Here is a 17324-nt window from a genome sequence, read left to right on the forward strand (position 1 = left end):
GAAATCAGCAAAGTCCAGACGGAAGTACTTGTAGACGAAGAGTTAATGAAGAAAGAAAGGATTTATGGGCAACAGACTGAGTTGATTGATAATATGCGAGGCGTAAAGATCAGATTCGATCGAATGTGGATTCCGCGCCATGGGAATCTCAGAAGTTGAATCCTAGACGAGGCTCATAAATCTTGATATTCGATTCATCCAGGATCTAACAAGATGTATCAAGACTTGAAGAAGGACTATTGGTGGCCTGGTATGAAGAATGAAGTGGTTGATTATGTCAGTAAGTGCATGACTTGCTTGCAAGTCAAAGCAGAACATCAGAAACCGTATGGGAAGCTACAGCCTCTAGAAATACCTGAGTGGAAATGGGAACACATCACTATGGATTTCATAACTAAGCTACCGCGAACAGCTAAGAATCATGATACTATCTAGGTGATTGTGGACCGTTTGACTAAGAGTGCTCACTTTCTGCCTATACGAGAGGCCATCTCGTCAGAAACGTTAGCGAATATGTTTATTAAAGAAGTAGTGGCGAAGCATGGAGCGCCTTTGTTGATCGTATCCGACAGAGATACCCGTTTCACTTCCCGATTTTGTAAGAGGTTCCATGAAGCAATGGGAACGAGATTGAACATTAGCACGGCGTACCATCCTCAAACAAATGGGCAGTCTAAGCGGACTATCCAAACCCTTGAGGATATGCTACGTGCATGCATGTTAGACTTTGGAGGAAGTTGGGATGATCATCTCCATTTAGCAGAGTTCTCTTACAATAATAGCTATCATTCGAGTATTGGTATGCCTCCATTCGAGATGTTGTGTGGTAGGCATTGTAGGACTCCCGTCTATTGGGGCGAGATTGGACAGAAAGAGATTGGTAGTTTGGAAGTCGTGCAAGAAACCTCCTTGAGGTTTGATCAAATCAAGTCAAGGATGAAAGCTGCTCAAGATCGTTAAAAGTCTTATGCCGATAAGCGACGACGACCGATTGAGTTTAACGTTGGCGACAATGTGATGCTTAAGGTCTCTTTGTGGAAAGGTATCATTCATTTTAGAAAAAGAGGAAAGTTGAGTCCCAGGTACATTGGACCGTTTAAGATCATATCTTGTGTAGGAGAGGTGGCGTATAAGCTCGACCTACCTGTAGAACTGGAAGGGATTCACTCTACCTTTCACGTTTCTCACTTGAGGAAATGTCTCGCTGACGACACGTCTCATGTACCGTTAATGGACATAGAAGTTGATGAGCAATTGAATTATGTCGAGCAGCCTGTCGAGATTGTTGACCGTAAGGATAAGCAACTTCGTCAAAAGGTTATCCCCTTAGTTAAGGTAATCTGGAAACATCGCAAGGAATCCGATGCGACGTGGGAACCAGAGGAGGAGATGCGTAAGTTCTACCCGCAGTTGTTTATGTAATAGATAGGTTTCGTGGACGAAACCTTTTTAAGGGGGAGAGACTTGTAACGTCCGACTTTCAGAAATAATAAATAAAGTAATATTTAAATGAACGTTGTTATTTAAATTCCGTGTATTAAGTAAATAAATTAAAATTTGAGAATGTAGGCTTAAATGGATATGGACTTAACAATAAAACATGGACATAGCAAATTAAGGGGCCTAAGGTCCATAAGTTAAGGGTATAAGTACCCCGTTAAACCTTCCTAAAGCCCTAGATCTCATATTCCCCACCCTTTCCATTTTTACCAACACACACTCTCCATACTTTGAAACCAGAGAACAAGATCCAAGTCGTTTTAGTGATTTTCGCATCCAAACAACAAGAAGAATCAAGATCTAGCTCGTGTCAAGATTAAACTCCAAAACGAATTTCGCTAGAGGTACGTTTATAGTGTAAAGGTGGTTCATTTGGTGTTGGTTCTCCATGAAAATTTGTAGAACCATAGCTCGGGGCCTAAGGGTTAATAAAAATATAAACTTGACGTAAAATGTGAGCTTTGAGGGTCGGACTCGTTTAACTCGTTAGTTAAGTTTGGCTCGTTCGTGACTTGTAGATCTAACGAGATTTGGCTCTCTATAAACCGAGAATAAAAGATGGGAATTTGAAACTAACCAAGTTGGATTTTAATAGTAATAAAATAATAATAATAATAATAATAATAATAACCATAATAACTATTATAATAGTATAATATCTAGAAGACTATAATAATTGACTACAGTAGCAACGTTATGATGTACGAATAATGATAATAACATAATACTAATAATAAATATAATAATAATATGGAGTAGCATCTTTCATTATAATAATAATAATAATAATAATAATAAACAAGAAAGAAAAGCTATTGCAGTCAAAGCCTACGCACATTCCCATCTATTGTAGCAGCATATAAAAATGGAAGTGATAATAATATCAACTAGTTGCTACAGCAGCATGGTTAGAACATTGGAGTGTGAGGTGTGTGAGCCGGGTTCGAATCCCAGCTCTCGCGCGAAAAAAAAGTCCAAGCAAAGCGAACTGAGGTCCAAGCGAAGCGAAAAAAAGTCCAAGCGAAGCGAACTGAGGATTCATGTGATGCGAACTGAGTCATGCTATGTTAACTGGGCCATTCCTAGTTAATCCAAGATAATCCAACAAAATAAACCAAACCAACCAACTTCGTTATCTCCGTATAACCCGATATATTTTAAGATAAATAATCAATTAAAGAAAAGGAATATATTGGTATGTATATAATAATGGGAGGATATGAACGCGGAATAAAGACCGTCGTTAAATAAAGTTATTTCGTTAGATTTGTTAGCCCAAACTAACGAGCCTAGCCTATCAAGTACGCTAGATTAATAAATACAATCTAATTAATTATGTTAGTACGTGGTTAATTAATGAATATATGTGTTAAACAGTTAGCCGCGCACAACTCAGGAAGGGCATTACTATACACGGTGAACGTAACAGGATCCAGGTGAGTTCTAGCCCTTTTATGTGTATGTTTTCGGGGCTGTGTGCATACTACAATGTGTTTAGATTTATACACTTAACTTAAATGGTAAGTGTATATTAGATAAATGTTTGTGTATGAATGTGAATGTTATGGATTGATTAACTAATGTGCATGTAATGTATATTAGTTATGATTGAAGGAATTAGAAAGGAAATGTAATGAAGTTAGAATGGTATGATATGTTAGAGGGCACCGGGCCCTATTAATAACCGAGATATGTAGAGCGTTGGACCCTTATAATATTCAAGGTAAGTAGGGACTGGACTCTGAGGAGATCCAAAAGGTATGAAAGACACCGGATCCTTACAAATTCCGAGGTATGTAGGGCACTGTACCCTTATAATATCCAAGGTAAGTGAGGACCGGATCTTTATAGTATCCGAGGTATGTTGTCAGTAAGAAGTATGAATGTATGTATGTATGTCTGTATGTATGTATGATTGAATGATAGACGAATGAGTAAGTATCAATACGTATCTTCGGACGGTATTGGTAAGTAAGTGAATGTAATGTACGTTAATTAACTAGAACTCACTCAGCGTAGCTGACTTTTAGTATGCACGCAGGCAAGTAGAATGATACAAGTTGCTTGATAAGGACACGTGGGAATAAGAGGAAGATTGGCATCGCCATGAAGAAGACACCCGTGTCGTTTTATGTTTTATGTGTTATGTTTAAGACTTACGTTGTGTTACTTTAAGACAAGATGTTTATGATATGTATGAATGAATGACTTTTATTTCCGTGAAATGTTTTAGTTAACTCTGATTTTATGAATTATGTGAATGAGTAAATCCAACCAGCGAGAAAGTAGGGTTCTCGGGTCAGGGGGCCTTAAAATCCGGACGTGAGGCAGCAAGAGCAATAGCTTCCTTGAATTCCTCCCATGGCATACTCGTAGCAATCCCAAGCATGGCAGCAGCAATTTCCTAAGTGATCCTAGCAGTCAAACGGTGATCACGGGCAGCCGACGGACTATGTTGATTATGACTATGATTTCCTAAGGAAGACATTCTACGAGGACCAATGATGAAAATGTGTAAGATGACAAGTGAGTTGTAAGAATAAGTTGATATGAAATAGCGGAGATGTGTATGTGGATGTATATGTATTAGTGCTAGTGAAGGCTCGAGGACGAGTCAAGAATTAATATAATATATATATGAGTTGGAAGCATTTAAGTAAATAATGTTTTATAAATTTTTTTTTTTCAAAAATAAGATAACCAAGCATATCAAACGAGTTAACCTCCCATGAGCTTTCCATGGCAATTTGAATGGCTCAACTAAATAAACAACATAAAGTTTGTGAATTGACCTCCCATGAGCATTACATGGCATTTTGTTGGCCCAATTCAAATATCGAGTAATAAACAATTGAGTTGGTCAGCCCATGAGCGTGTACATGGCATTTAACTGACCCAACTAATTAACGAATTATCGAATCAATGGAGTTGTTCAGACCATGAGCGTTACATGGCATTTAACCGACTCAACTAAATATCAAATCAACGAATCAAATATAAGTAGTTGGTGTATCTCGGGAACCACCCCGGACGATACGTTCCAACCCAAAAATCAAATCGAAAATTATTTAAGAAATGAATAGTTTGAGTGCCCATGGATTTCCATGGATTTTTCACCCAACTAAGCATTTAAAATAATTTAAAAACACAATTTGGAAGTATAACCGTTTAGCCAGTTATGTTTACCACGCAATCATTTAGCTGATTACGAGTACCACTTGAAGTTATGGTTGTACGAGATTTGTCATACCCCCACGCTTCAAGGTGAAAGAGCAAAACACGGGAATTCTTAAGGAATTTCCCACAATAAAATATAATCTACCAAAAACTAAGAGGATTTAAAAATATTTTGAAAGTTGAGACATAACCTCGGAATTTGTGTGTGTGTGCAACAAATAAACAAGATAAATACAAATTAAATAATTAATCTAAGCAAGTTGTAACCAATTTATAAAATAGTACATAAGGCAGTTCAGATAAGCACGTATAAGATTCCTAACATATGACTAGGACCATTTCTAACGACCTATCTTATAACCTTCGGCTCTGATACCAATCTGTCACACCCCAACCTAAGGCGGAAATGTTGGGGCATGATCCGATTGCTCACAGCTCGAAGATACTATCATAAATATAAATGACAATATCTAATTAATTATTTTGTTCAAATAACACACACAATAATCGAATACAACGATACAATTCAAATAAATAGATACAACCATTTAAATTCAAGTTTGTCTTCATTAAAATCCTAAGGTCTTTCTAAATGTCCAAACTTCAATCTTCAGCCAACCTGCATATGCGTAGAAAATGGAGTTTGATCAACAACACATGTTGAGTGAGATGATCACCAAATTTTGAAACAACAAATAATATATATATATATATATATATATATATATATATATATATATATATATATATATAGATAAATGATAAATGCGCAAACCAATATATGTGGTAATAATCAATCAAACCTTAACAAACCAAAACCAAGTTGTACTCGTGCGCCAATGAATCGTTGCCAAGCGAATCGAGCAATGATTACGATGATTAGATTGTGGGTTTACCTTCGCTAAGAGAATCGGGCTCCGGTTACTAAGACGGTCGTATGATCATACTAATGAGAACCCTATACAAGGGGATATGGTGGACCTCTCCGAAACGTTATCAAGTAAACAATTAAACATGTAGCAATTAGCAAATAGCATTCAATTGATATTCACACAATAATTATGTTTGCGATTTTGAGTATATATATAGAATAGAAAATATGAGTAAGTACGCATATGTCCCCAAAACATTAGAAAACAGTGTATAAAAAGGGGAATGATCAAACTCACCTGGTCGATTCAGCCAAACGGGAATGTTTGCGACAAGAACGATAACCACACTCTTCGAGAATTACCGACAAGGATCCTAATTAAATGATATGATGAATGAATTATAAATGATATAGTACGTATAATGAATTTAGGATTTCGATATGATTTGAGTTACAATTATGATTAGTATGTTATGGATTGAACGATTGATCTCTACGAATTATTATTATTATTTAATTATAAGAATCATTGTTTGTCATAAAATCGGGTTTACAAATAACTAGTTTAAATAAATATGAGTCGGAATTTACTATGAAAACATACGTTTAAATATATAATTATCTTAAAATTTATATCCTGGAAATCTTAACGAAATTCGATAGTAAAAATATAATTAACACCTTTGATACGTTTAATATGTTTATTACAATTTTTATTTAAAACGAATTATGTATATATATGTACATATATATACAATGCATATATCAATACGAGCAAATTCATAAGACGTTTTAACGACAATAACATTAATATTGGTCTCGAGTTTTAATAAAAATAATATTGGTTTATTATTAGTAATATATATATATATATATATATATATATATATATATATATTTGTGTGTGTATATATATACACACGAAAACTTGTAATGAAATTATTTGACACGAAACGTTAACTTTATGATGTCGGTCTAAATAAAATATTGTTATTTAGTATTTAATATAAATTTTAATATATTATAAACCATTTAAAATAACTAAAACAACAAAATAAAAAAAATACCAAAAACCTGGACTAACTGGGACTCGAACCCGGGTGGCAGCCGGCCAGAGTTTTAACACACACACACCAGCCAACTGTGCTGGTGTGTCAGTTGATTTATGTTTGGAAACAGTTTGTTATATACAGAAACAGATCAAGACCAGTTTTAATATAAACCCTAGATAACACAATCGATCATTTCGTTCATTGGTTATTGAATTAAAGTTAGGGTTATTGTTAAACGCATCTGGACGTATTCAACCATATCACTAATTACCTGAATTGATGTTTAAACATGGGTTAATTGGAAAGCAACAGGATCAGCGATGAGGATGACGAATAGATAGGTATGTAGCCTTCGTTAATCCAATTAAATATAGGGGTTTGGCTGGCGCTGGGATTAAAGAGGTGTAGGTGCAAGGAATTGAATTATGAACAAGCTTAGGTTATATATTAAATTTTAGGTTAAGACGGTTTAGGTTATAAAGAAATTCGAATCATATAAAATCTTATTTCCCTAATTAACTATAACAATCAGGGCGAAAATGGCAAAAAGAATCAAAACCACAATTCAATTCCAAGTTTAGAACAAACATTGTGGCTCAAGACAATTAAACGGGTCGCGAATTGGGTATACGGGTCCTGGGTTTCGAGTCAGGTAAATGGGTTATGAAGATAATAACTAAAAGTTGCATTTTAGTCCCTGGAGAATTGATGTGGATACGATAAAGGATTAAACTTTAGTTTTGGGTTAAAAACGTTCATTTTCCAAAGTTATATATAAATATATAAACAATTAAAATTTTATAATAATGTCTCGATAAACGTGTTCACTTTTCATTGTTAAAATTTCCCGAACATAAAATGGATCGGGTAGTAGATGTAAATTTGTATGTGGAAAACCCGAGTTGTTACAGTAGGGCACTGGACCCTTATAATATCCAAGGTAAGTAGGACTGGATTCTGAGGATATCCAAGGTATGAAGGACATCGGATCCTTATTAATTCCGAGGTATGTAGGGTCTGTCCCTTATAATATACAAGGTAAGTGAGGACCGGATCTTTATAACATCCGAGGTATGTGGTCAGTAAGAAGTATAAATGTATGTATGTATGTTGGAGTAATAGATGAACAGGTAACTAATAGTACGTATCTTCAGACGCGTATTAGTAAGTAAGTGAATGTAATGTATGTTAATTAACTAGAATCCACTCAGCGTAGCTAACTTTTAGTATGCACACAGGCAAGTAGAATGAGACAAGTTGCTTGATGAGGACACGTGGCAATAAGATGGTTATGTTATGAATGATTGAATGACTTTTAATTCCATGAAATGTTTTAAATAACTCTGATTTTATGAATTATGTAAATGAGTAAATCCAACCAGCGAGAAAGAAGGGTTCCCGGGTCGGGGGCCTTACAAACGGGCGATGGGCGCAATGTGGCGCTTTGATGGCGCACTTCGCACGCTCGCATCGCCAAGGGCGGCTTAGGATTCTTCGCGCGAAGCGAAGTTGCGACGTCAAAGTTACGCAACGGTGACACGTTACCTGACACGTGTCGTGCCATGTGGCAAAGCTAGGGCTGACTCACCAACCCTACTTCAACTTCGCGCGATGCAAAGGTTTCTTCGCGCGACGCGAAAATGCCCAATTTCAAGTATAAGTAGGGATGAAATCTGGACTTCACTTTTCGTCCCAAAAGCATACTTTCTCTCTAAAAACTTTTTATATATAAGGCTAGTATTATACCCGATTAGTTGTAACGATACACCTCCGATCGAAAGGAATTTATACACGAATCCAAAAGCTCTACCTAACCAAGGTATGACATTGTGCCATTGCGTAAAGTTTCATGTCTCGTGATTATCGTTATAATTATGGGTTTATACTAAATATAAATATATTACATTGTGTTTAATCTAGGTGCTTAACACCAGAAGGCTATTAAATATAAACTTTCAAGGTGAGACATTTGAGGTTTTTGCACAACTTATATTTACGTGAGAATTGATTTTCTAACACTGTCATGATGTTTTTCTTAAACCACTAAACTCATGAAATATTGTCCAAATATTTTCAAAGGATTTAAACTACATTATAGTGATTAAGTCTCTGTAGACTTACGGGATGGTTACTACTGGTATTGTGAGGTTTTGTATACAAGGCTTGCTTACTGGGCTATTACACGTTACTTATTGGACAAGTGTTAGCCAATAAGTAATATGACCACAGTCACAGATACGGTCGAGTGACAAGTATCTTTCGGTAATTTGTAAGCAGGCAGATGTAAAAACATCTTAATGCTATAAGCCTGTAACTGTAAATCATTTATAAATGAATGTACTCACTAGTATTTCCTGCTGATCAAATACTTTTATACATGTTTTAGGCGACTTGTTAGAGACAAAGGAATGATGCCTGCGGGCTTCCAGCTTAAATAAGTGGCTTGTCACTAGAATAAAGAAACGTGTTTTGTAAATTAGGGTTTATCCCTATAAAACTTATGTTTGTATCAAAATGTATTTTTATCCCAGTTTATGAAATAAGAATTATGGTGTTTTTATAACTCTGATCAATTTTTCCTAACTATGGTTCTGATGAAATATTCCGCTGCAAATTATTTTAATAAACACTGATACCACCACTCAACGTTCAAGGCTCCCCTTCCGGGGTAATGGGGTCGGGGGCTGTGACACCGATAGCCCAGAAGATTGCCCTTCTTACACTTCTTCATCATGAATTGGACGTTCAAGTGGTATTTCGTCTTCAAAGTTCACCTTGTCTTGTATATGATCCACCGCGTCCAAATGATCCTTTAGGCAAATGCACATCTCTAAGGACTCCGAGTGAGTTTGGTTCTTCCTATCGATAATATCCTTCCGCTAAGTGAAAAAACCGATTCCAAAGCAACCGTTGAAGCTTGGATGCTTAGCAAGTCACGAGACATGGCGGAAACAATAGGAAATTCGTTTTGCTTTCCTTTCCACCAAGCCAAAACATCAAGGTTGCAAATTTCCTCGACCGATGCACCTTCAACATATTTTGCTCCATTATATCGCCCAAGTTCACTTGTTGGTGTGTTACCCCTTTGGCGCGTAACCGTCGACTCACGAACAACATTCATCATATTTATAAGCTTGTCCTTACATGGCCTACTTGTTGTTGCTTGCTTAACAAAAGTCGACTTTGAGCTTGGACCATAAACTTGGAAATAATGATCATAGATTTCTTGAAGGGATTTGTTGAAAGAATCCTTTGCTTCCGTCAACAACATCGGATCGATCTCATGCATACCCATGTTGTCAAATATTTCCTCGATCAACGCCTCAACCCCGGGAAACATTCAAGTAGGGGTTTAAAGTGGCGGCACAAGCAAACATCGGTGGTATGTCTTCAAAATATTTTTGGAACTTCTTCTTCATTGGCTCAACAATATTCTTAAAAAGATCATTATTGTTTTCAAACTCTTTGAAATTCAATGAGATGTTGTACAATTCTTGCAACACCCAACAACTAGTAGGATAATAGGCCCCCGACAATTTAGTTATTGCGGTTTTGAAAACATCAAGATACTCCAAGAAATAGCCGATACTTACCAAGCATCGTCGGAAAACATATCGGCTTCACACCGATCCACAAGAGTTTTATGAAACTCTTGTAATGTTTCTTGTTGGGAAAAAGCACAAGAGGTCATATTACAAGTTAAGTTCCAATGGGCTGGAACGTCCCAATTAGGACCCAAATATTTTCTTTCAACTAACTTGCAATAGTTTTTGTATCCAAGATGTTTTCTTTTCCCACTTTTGAATGCATCTTGTAACATATATCTAAAGCATCTCAAACCAACTTCCATGGTTTCATTAGCAAGACCTTTTTGAACAACCAAATTAATAATGTGAGCAACACATCGAGCATGAAAAAACTTTCCGTAGCAAGGTGGTGTATATTTTACATATAATTTTTCTACCGCCTTTGTATTATTTATTGCGTTATTAAACGACATTGAAAATATTTTTTTCCTCAAGTTATAAGTCGTCAATACCTCATACAAAATTTCAAACAATTTTTCGTCGGCATGCGGAAATGGAAAGTTTTCAAACGCGATGGTGCGTTTCATCATTTGCCAAGAAACCGGATCGACCCAATGAGCGGTGACACAAAGGTACGATTCCAGTAACCCATGTGGTGCTGACCAAACATCGCTAGTTAAATTGGCACCCGTTTGTATAGTTGCAAAAAACTCAATTTAATCTTTTTTTGCACATTCCCACAACTTTAGACAATGATGTCTAAGAGTGATACGACTTACACGGGTGTAGCGCAGTTGAAGAGTCTCTCTAATCATGGCCGTCAATTGAGGGTTGTCGAAGTGGTTAAACGGTAAACCTTGTTGAATCACGAACTTCGCCATCCTATCGTGAACCGCTTTCATGTTGTAACGAAAAATTGTCCCATCTCGACCCAATTCGACGTGGTCCGATGCGGGAACTTCTTTCAACGCCTTGCAAAATTTCTTTTCGATGTGCTTTATTAAAGTTGTGTTCGAATCATGCTTTAAGAAAGTGCCACAAAATTTGCAACGAGCATTTAGGTCTCTATTGATCAACTCAACCAAATCCCAATTCCGCCACACGTCTTCGTTGCGGTTATGAGGGATGACCCGTAGTCAATAAAAATAGAAGCGTAAGCCGCCTTCCTTTTGCCCTTGTTTTTGCTTGCCATAATAACAAGTGGTGGTGGAAGTGAAAAAAATTGGAGGTGTATGTAGGTTAGTCGGGAGTGTCAAAACGAGTGTTAATCAATAAGTTTTTTTTGATGATTTTGAGTTGGGGTGATAAAACAATTGATCAAAGACCCCTTTATATAGTTTATTTTAGCTCAAAAACCGGTTCCAACGGCTATATTTTCAACAACAGCTTTAAGTCACAAAAATCTGGCGGAACTGGTTATTCCGGGTACGAACCGGAACCGGTTCCAGGTCAGGACGGAAACGTTTCTTTTGGCACCTCTACCCCAGATGTTGGGGTGCCGGTAGTGGTGTCTTTAAAACCTAACATTAATTAATATCAACTGTGTTTCATCTAAATAGGAGGAGACTACAAAACAATGGCTGTCGGTGTTGCGCTTGTGCATTTAGGTCATTTTAACTCACCAAATATTTTATAAGAGATGCTGACCCTATGTTTAACTTTGACCAACTGATTCATTCTAACTCGTTTAATCTAAAGTTGACAAACACAAACCAATTTTTACTTTTTTACTGACAATAACGAACTTTCATTAACAACCAAAATACTGAAATAGTACAAAAGCAGCATAAGTAAGGTGTTGAAATTCTACAGTCCCTCAATACTTCAATAGTTTGAACAGGAACACCAAGGTAATATCGAGGCTAGTCGTTTTCAGCCCAGAACATGATGTCAGATTATGACGGTTCAACACAAACCACACAAGATAGAATTATTTCTGCAGGACAACACACAGTTGACAGTTGTACACGCGAGATGCATACCGACTTGAGTTGGACCCGAACACACACCAAGGTCACACATACCCACCCAAAGTCGTTACCCCCAAACGCACCCACACCAAGATAGAGGCCCAACCCACTGGTGACCAAGGCTGGCAGGCAGCAATTGAAAGCAAGGTCTGCAATAAATTTTTTATCCTTTCTATTGTTACCATTACCAGCTCAATATACATAAAACAGAATGAATGCTCACTAGAGTTTTGCCTCCTTTCAGGTGTCTTCTTTGTGGTGATTTATTCTTTTCTTTCTTTACAATTCCTTTTGAATTTAAAGGACACGAATACTAACTATTCTCACCCCCCCCCCCCTAAACATACTAATCTTTGGTATGACAAAATGCACCCACAACCACACACCATCCCATCCTAAATCCGCAGCAAAATATACAAACCGAAACACACCCACCCACACCAAGACGACCATTTTTTTTCTGGATCAGAGAAAAGACCATTCCATCCTAAATCCGCAGCCGAATATACAACCAAAGCACACACACCTGCACAAAAACTCAAACGCGCACACCAGGTAAGGAACCAAAGAATACACCACCCCGACCACAAAACATTTTAGTTTGTTAACCTTAATCATCACAAACCCGTCTCTGTTTCCCAACATTTTAGAATGTCACATAAACCAGAACCAAACGTATCGTTCTTTTTTACCAAAGTCAACCCAACTATAGATTAGATGGTCATAATTGTCCAGGCTCACTTAAAAGGATACTGAATTTATGAACATTTGAAATTAACACAAAAATATATAATCATTCGAAACTTCCATTACATAACCAGCCGACGATGCAGAATCAACGCTCTACACACCAATCCGTCAACAAAACAAGCATAGCTTAAAGTCCCAAAATCACAAAAACTAAACACAACACCAAAAAGAAAAACCAACAAAAACAATTAAATAAAACCAAAATCATTCAGTGACACTTACTCCTGCATACCTCTATCACCATCACTATCACCACCTTCCTCATCACTTAAATTAAGCTCATCAAGCAATTCTTCCAAAGGCACAGTAGGCAAATCATCCTCACCATCCGTCATCGACCCCATTTCCGACTTCACATACTCTTTATTCCGATACAACGAAATATTAAACCGCATATCAGGATTCTCCTCAAGATCCCTCAAAAACTCTTCATACTCCTTATTATTCTTCTCTTCATCAGCCCGCCCCCGGGTCGCACTCACGTCAACCTCCATATTAATTTGCTTAACCTTCCAAGTTCGAGGCTTCCCCCGCTTCTTCAGCCTCTGTTCCTCGTAACTTTTCTTGACCAAAAAAACCTCAGGAATCACAAGCCCTTTATACTTATCAATCTCCACATCATTATTATTAGCCGCGTGTAAATCATAACCAAGCGCGTAATCACCCGCGTTCAACAACCGCCCAAGATGCGTCCTCACCATAAACATTGTATCATTCTTCCCAAAATCTGACACACGCGCCACCTGTACATCCGCCCTCACATACTTTGACTGGGCCTTGACGTCAGCAGAATTCAGCTCAACATCCAAAACCACATACTCCACTAGCTGTTTCGATGAAAGAAGTGGCGTAAATGTGGCTCCCCAGTATTGCTCGGCATTGAGGAAACATTCCCGTAGCGTCAACGGGTCGAGTAACGCAATACTGTTGCTAATCTTCGTGCAAATGACAAGCGGACCGAAATTTCCTAAAGTAGAAGCGAGTTTTGGAGGGAGACAAATGAGATCTTCACGACAAATCGGGCAAATCTCCACCGAAAATGTGTACTTGTAGTTATAATTATTACTTTTTGTGTCATGTGACACGAGTTGTTTATCATGTCGGCTCTTAATTGGGACGACTTTTTGAACGAACTCGACAAACTTAACCGCGTGACTACGGTTGGAAAAAAAGAAGTCGATACCGCGGTCCATTTGTTTGATACGAATGGCGCGAACCGCAGCATCGTGTTTGAGGATAAGTTGTTCAAGATGGAAGAACGTGCGTCGGTGAGACACGTGTTGTCTGAGCTGGACCGCAGCGACCCACTGGTCTGGATTGGCGTGTACCCGAGAACACGACTCGCACATTTGGTCTTGAACCACGTACTCAACCATGTAAGCTTGTTCGAGAACCGCACCATTAAGGACCTCTTTTTGGACTCTGAGTTTGACTTTGATACGTTTTGAGTGGGGTTCGGTCCAGATGAACTCAGCATGAATGAGTCTGACTTTGTTCAGGTTTTTTAGTCTTTTGACACAAAAAGTCAACAGCTCTTTTGACTCGAGCTGTGCTTTGAGCCAGGTTCGCGGTGGTTGCAAGTAGCTGTCACATTCAGGGCAGTGGATTATTATTACGTGTTTTTGTAGGCCCTCGGTTATGTCGACTTCTGAACGGAGGCACTTGACACACATGTTGGCGGCATTCGGGGCCATTAATATGCCACATTTGCAGCATAAGACGCTACCTAGGGTTTGTTGTACATTAAACATTCCTGCTTCTTCTGCCATTTCTGAAAACGTAAGTTACAAAATATATCAGGTAACAAAATCAAAACTCTAAACGACTTATAAAAATGTTTAGCTATTGTCTACATATTTAAAAAGTTGTTACTGAATACTGATTAGTGCAAAACCATGATTCAACTAGATGGCAGATACTAACTTATGCAAAAGATTAAAACTTTATTTCAACGTGTAGTTAGAAAAGTAAAATTTGGTTTTCAACGTCTTGGATAAATTGGTATAAATGTAACTGGCTGCAACAATTTTTAACAGATCCACTTGTGTTCACAGGTAAAACAATAAAATTTGATTGCATTTTTAGACATTTGACATGGTTTTTGCATGCAAACACAATACATAAACTGCAGGTCAAAAACTCAAAACAAACATATACATGATTTCAATGTCCATATGTAAAGCAAATCACATGAAAACTCGATATGAATATTGTAAGTTTAGAGAGCATTGGATGTGCATAATCAAAGGGATTCTTGAGACTTGATAAATAAGGAAACAAGCTATAAAATCCTATACGTATGCCCCTAATTCTATATTTTATGTCAATAATTTTTCGTGAACTAAATAACTAGCAGTTAAGCATAATAAGAGTCCACTTTTTAACAAGCTCCACACAATCTGTTCGCATTGAGTATTTGGATATTGTTGTCTAACTCAATTTCAACAAATTTCAGCTAGGGGTGTGTTTTTTAACCGCACCCGAATAGACCCGGATAACATTAACCCAAAAAAGCCAACCCAAATTAGTCTTTAATCCGAACCCGCCTGCAACAATTCGGGTTAGTTTATGGGTTGATTTCTACGGTTGCAGGTTAACCTGAATAACCCAAGAAACTTAACAGCCCGTTGAAAACCCCGATATTCTTAGGTGTGTGTTATATGATGCGCTATTAATTTGCAGCAGCCATTTGAAGTTGAAGCCTTGAACTTATTAAAGATGTTTGTTACGTTACAGCATGTTAGCGTATTGAATGTTGTCAATATTTTCAATTTTTCATATGTTCAGTTTATTTTCATATACTTTTCTCGCATTCCAGTTAACATACATCATTGGGTATGAATTAAATTCCAGATCGTTTACTTCCATTAAAGTGTATGAACCTACGAATTTTGCGTACACAAACATTTCACGGTGCAATATCAACTTATTTTGGTAAAAATTTTGATCACAGCCCAATCAAATTTTTTATTTGTTGAACGTAACCCGAAACTCAATTCGAAACCCAGCACGCACTAACCCAGTCCGAAACCCGAACAACCAACCAATAAACGAACCGGTATTTGGGTTAATTTCCATTACGCCCCAACCCAAACCTGGAAAAACAGCTCTAATTTCAACACTATCATTCATTCTTTCTAGCTTCAGCAAATAAACAAACATCTTCAATCAAAATATCAAATTCAAATGAAAATTAAGCTTATATAAGTTCACGAAACATAATCAAGTACATACATACACAGAGATTTGAAACAATGATGAAAATGAAATCAAACCTAATTGAACACGTTTACACCAACAAAACCAGCAGAAATCAAATTCGATCGAATAGCCGTAGATCAAACCAGATTAAAAATGATAAATTTCGATTAAAAAAAACATACCAGTAGAGACGTAGGTTGATTGAAATTGAAGACGGAGGAGGTAGGAAAGAATGAATATTTATGTGTATGCCGTAGTAGGGTTTGAGAGGCGGTTTAAGGCTTCTGTTGTGTAAATAAATAACAACAACAACAACAATAATAATAATAATAATAATAATAATAATATCTTGGTCACATTCACAAACTTACCAACAGGTGGTCATGTGTGACGGCCCAATTGGGTCAAAGATTGTTAGCAGGTCCAATCTTTGTAGCCCAAGTTTATTAATTTTGTATTTTGTATCATTTTCTTTTTCTCAAAACCATCTTTTTCTAGATTTTAATTAGGATATGAGAAACAATGAAAATAACTTTTATGTTAAGAGGTTGGATTAACGATATTGATTAAAATTTCAAAACTGAATCCCTGTGAAATTTACCCTTTCATTGTAATTGAGTGGTTGTATAAATATGAGTTCATACATAGGTTATATCCAATTAAGACGCGTTTGATACAAAATTTCTATTTTAACTAGAGAATCATGTCATACACTTCACTTGACGTAGTGTTTCGTAGACTTGGTAGGAATCCTTAAAAGAGTGAAGTAATAGGTTACACAACCTCCTGTATCACAATTAAAACAAAATAAACAACTGTTATACTGTCTTAACATTTATCTAATTGATTCTTCTTACAATAATAATAATAATAATATAATCTACCTATATAATAAAAGAGTGGGTTTTCAAAAAACCTCCCTTTTTTTTATAATTACCTGTTATTTTTTAATTATTTTAAATTTAATATCTTTCCTTTTATTTTAAATTAACAAGAAGTCTTTAAATTGTCACATGGCAAGTGGGTTTTTCACCAAAATCTCCTTTTATATTTCACCAAACTAGCTTTTGAATCCGTGTATTTACACGGGATTTATCAAACGATAAATATAAAAAGATCCTTTATTTCAATTGTGATTCTCAAAATACTTATGACTTAATTTAACATAGACTTAAAAGAAAAACAAAAGGGTTAACGAAAATTACTAAAATAACATGGTTTTGGAAAGTTGGGTGTGGATTTGCAAGAAATTTAAAAAATGTGCTAAAGTTGCATA

The 17324-nt window shown here is 36.7% G+C and overlaps 1 pseudogene across 1 annotated transcript; it reads right to left on the bottom strand.

Annotated features, from left to right (window-relative positions):
* Positions 1-13018: 13018 nt before the first annotated feature.
* On the bottom strand, positions 13019-16271 carry LOC143631225 (uncharacterized; annotated as a pseudogene). The gene is made up of 2 exons (XR_013153311.1): positions 16231-16271; positions 13019-14618 (listed from the first exon to the last, which is right to left on the bottom strand). The product of XR_013153311.1 is annotated as an uncharacterized LOC143631225 (transcript).
* Between the last annotated feature and the right edge of the window lie 1053 nt (positions 16272-17324).

The sequence above is a fragment of the Bidens hawaiensis genome, unplaced genomic scaffold (genome assembly GCF_021521415.1).
Source record: "Bidens hawaiensis isolate Kalapana, Puna unplaced genomic scaffold, B.hawaiensis_p1.1 tig00005959_1, whole genome shotgun sequence".
NCBI lineage: Eukaryota > Viridiplantae > Streptophyta > Magnoliopsida > Asterales > Asteraceae > Bidens > Bidens hawaiensis.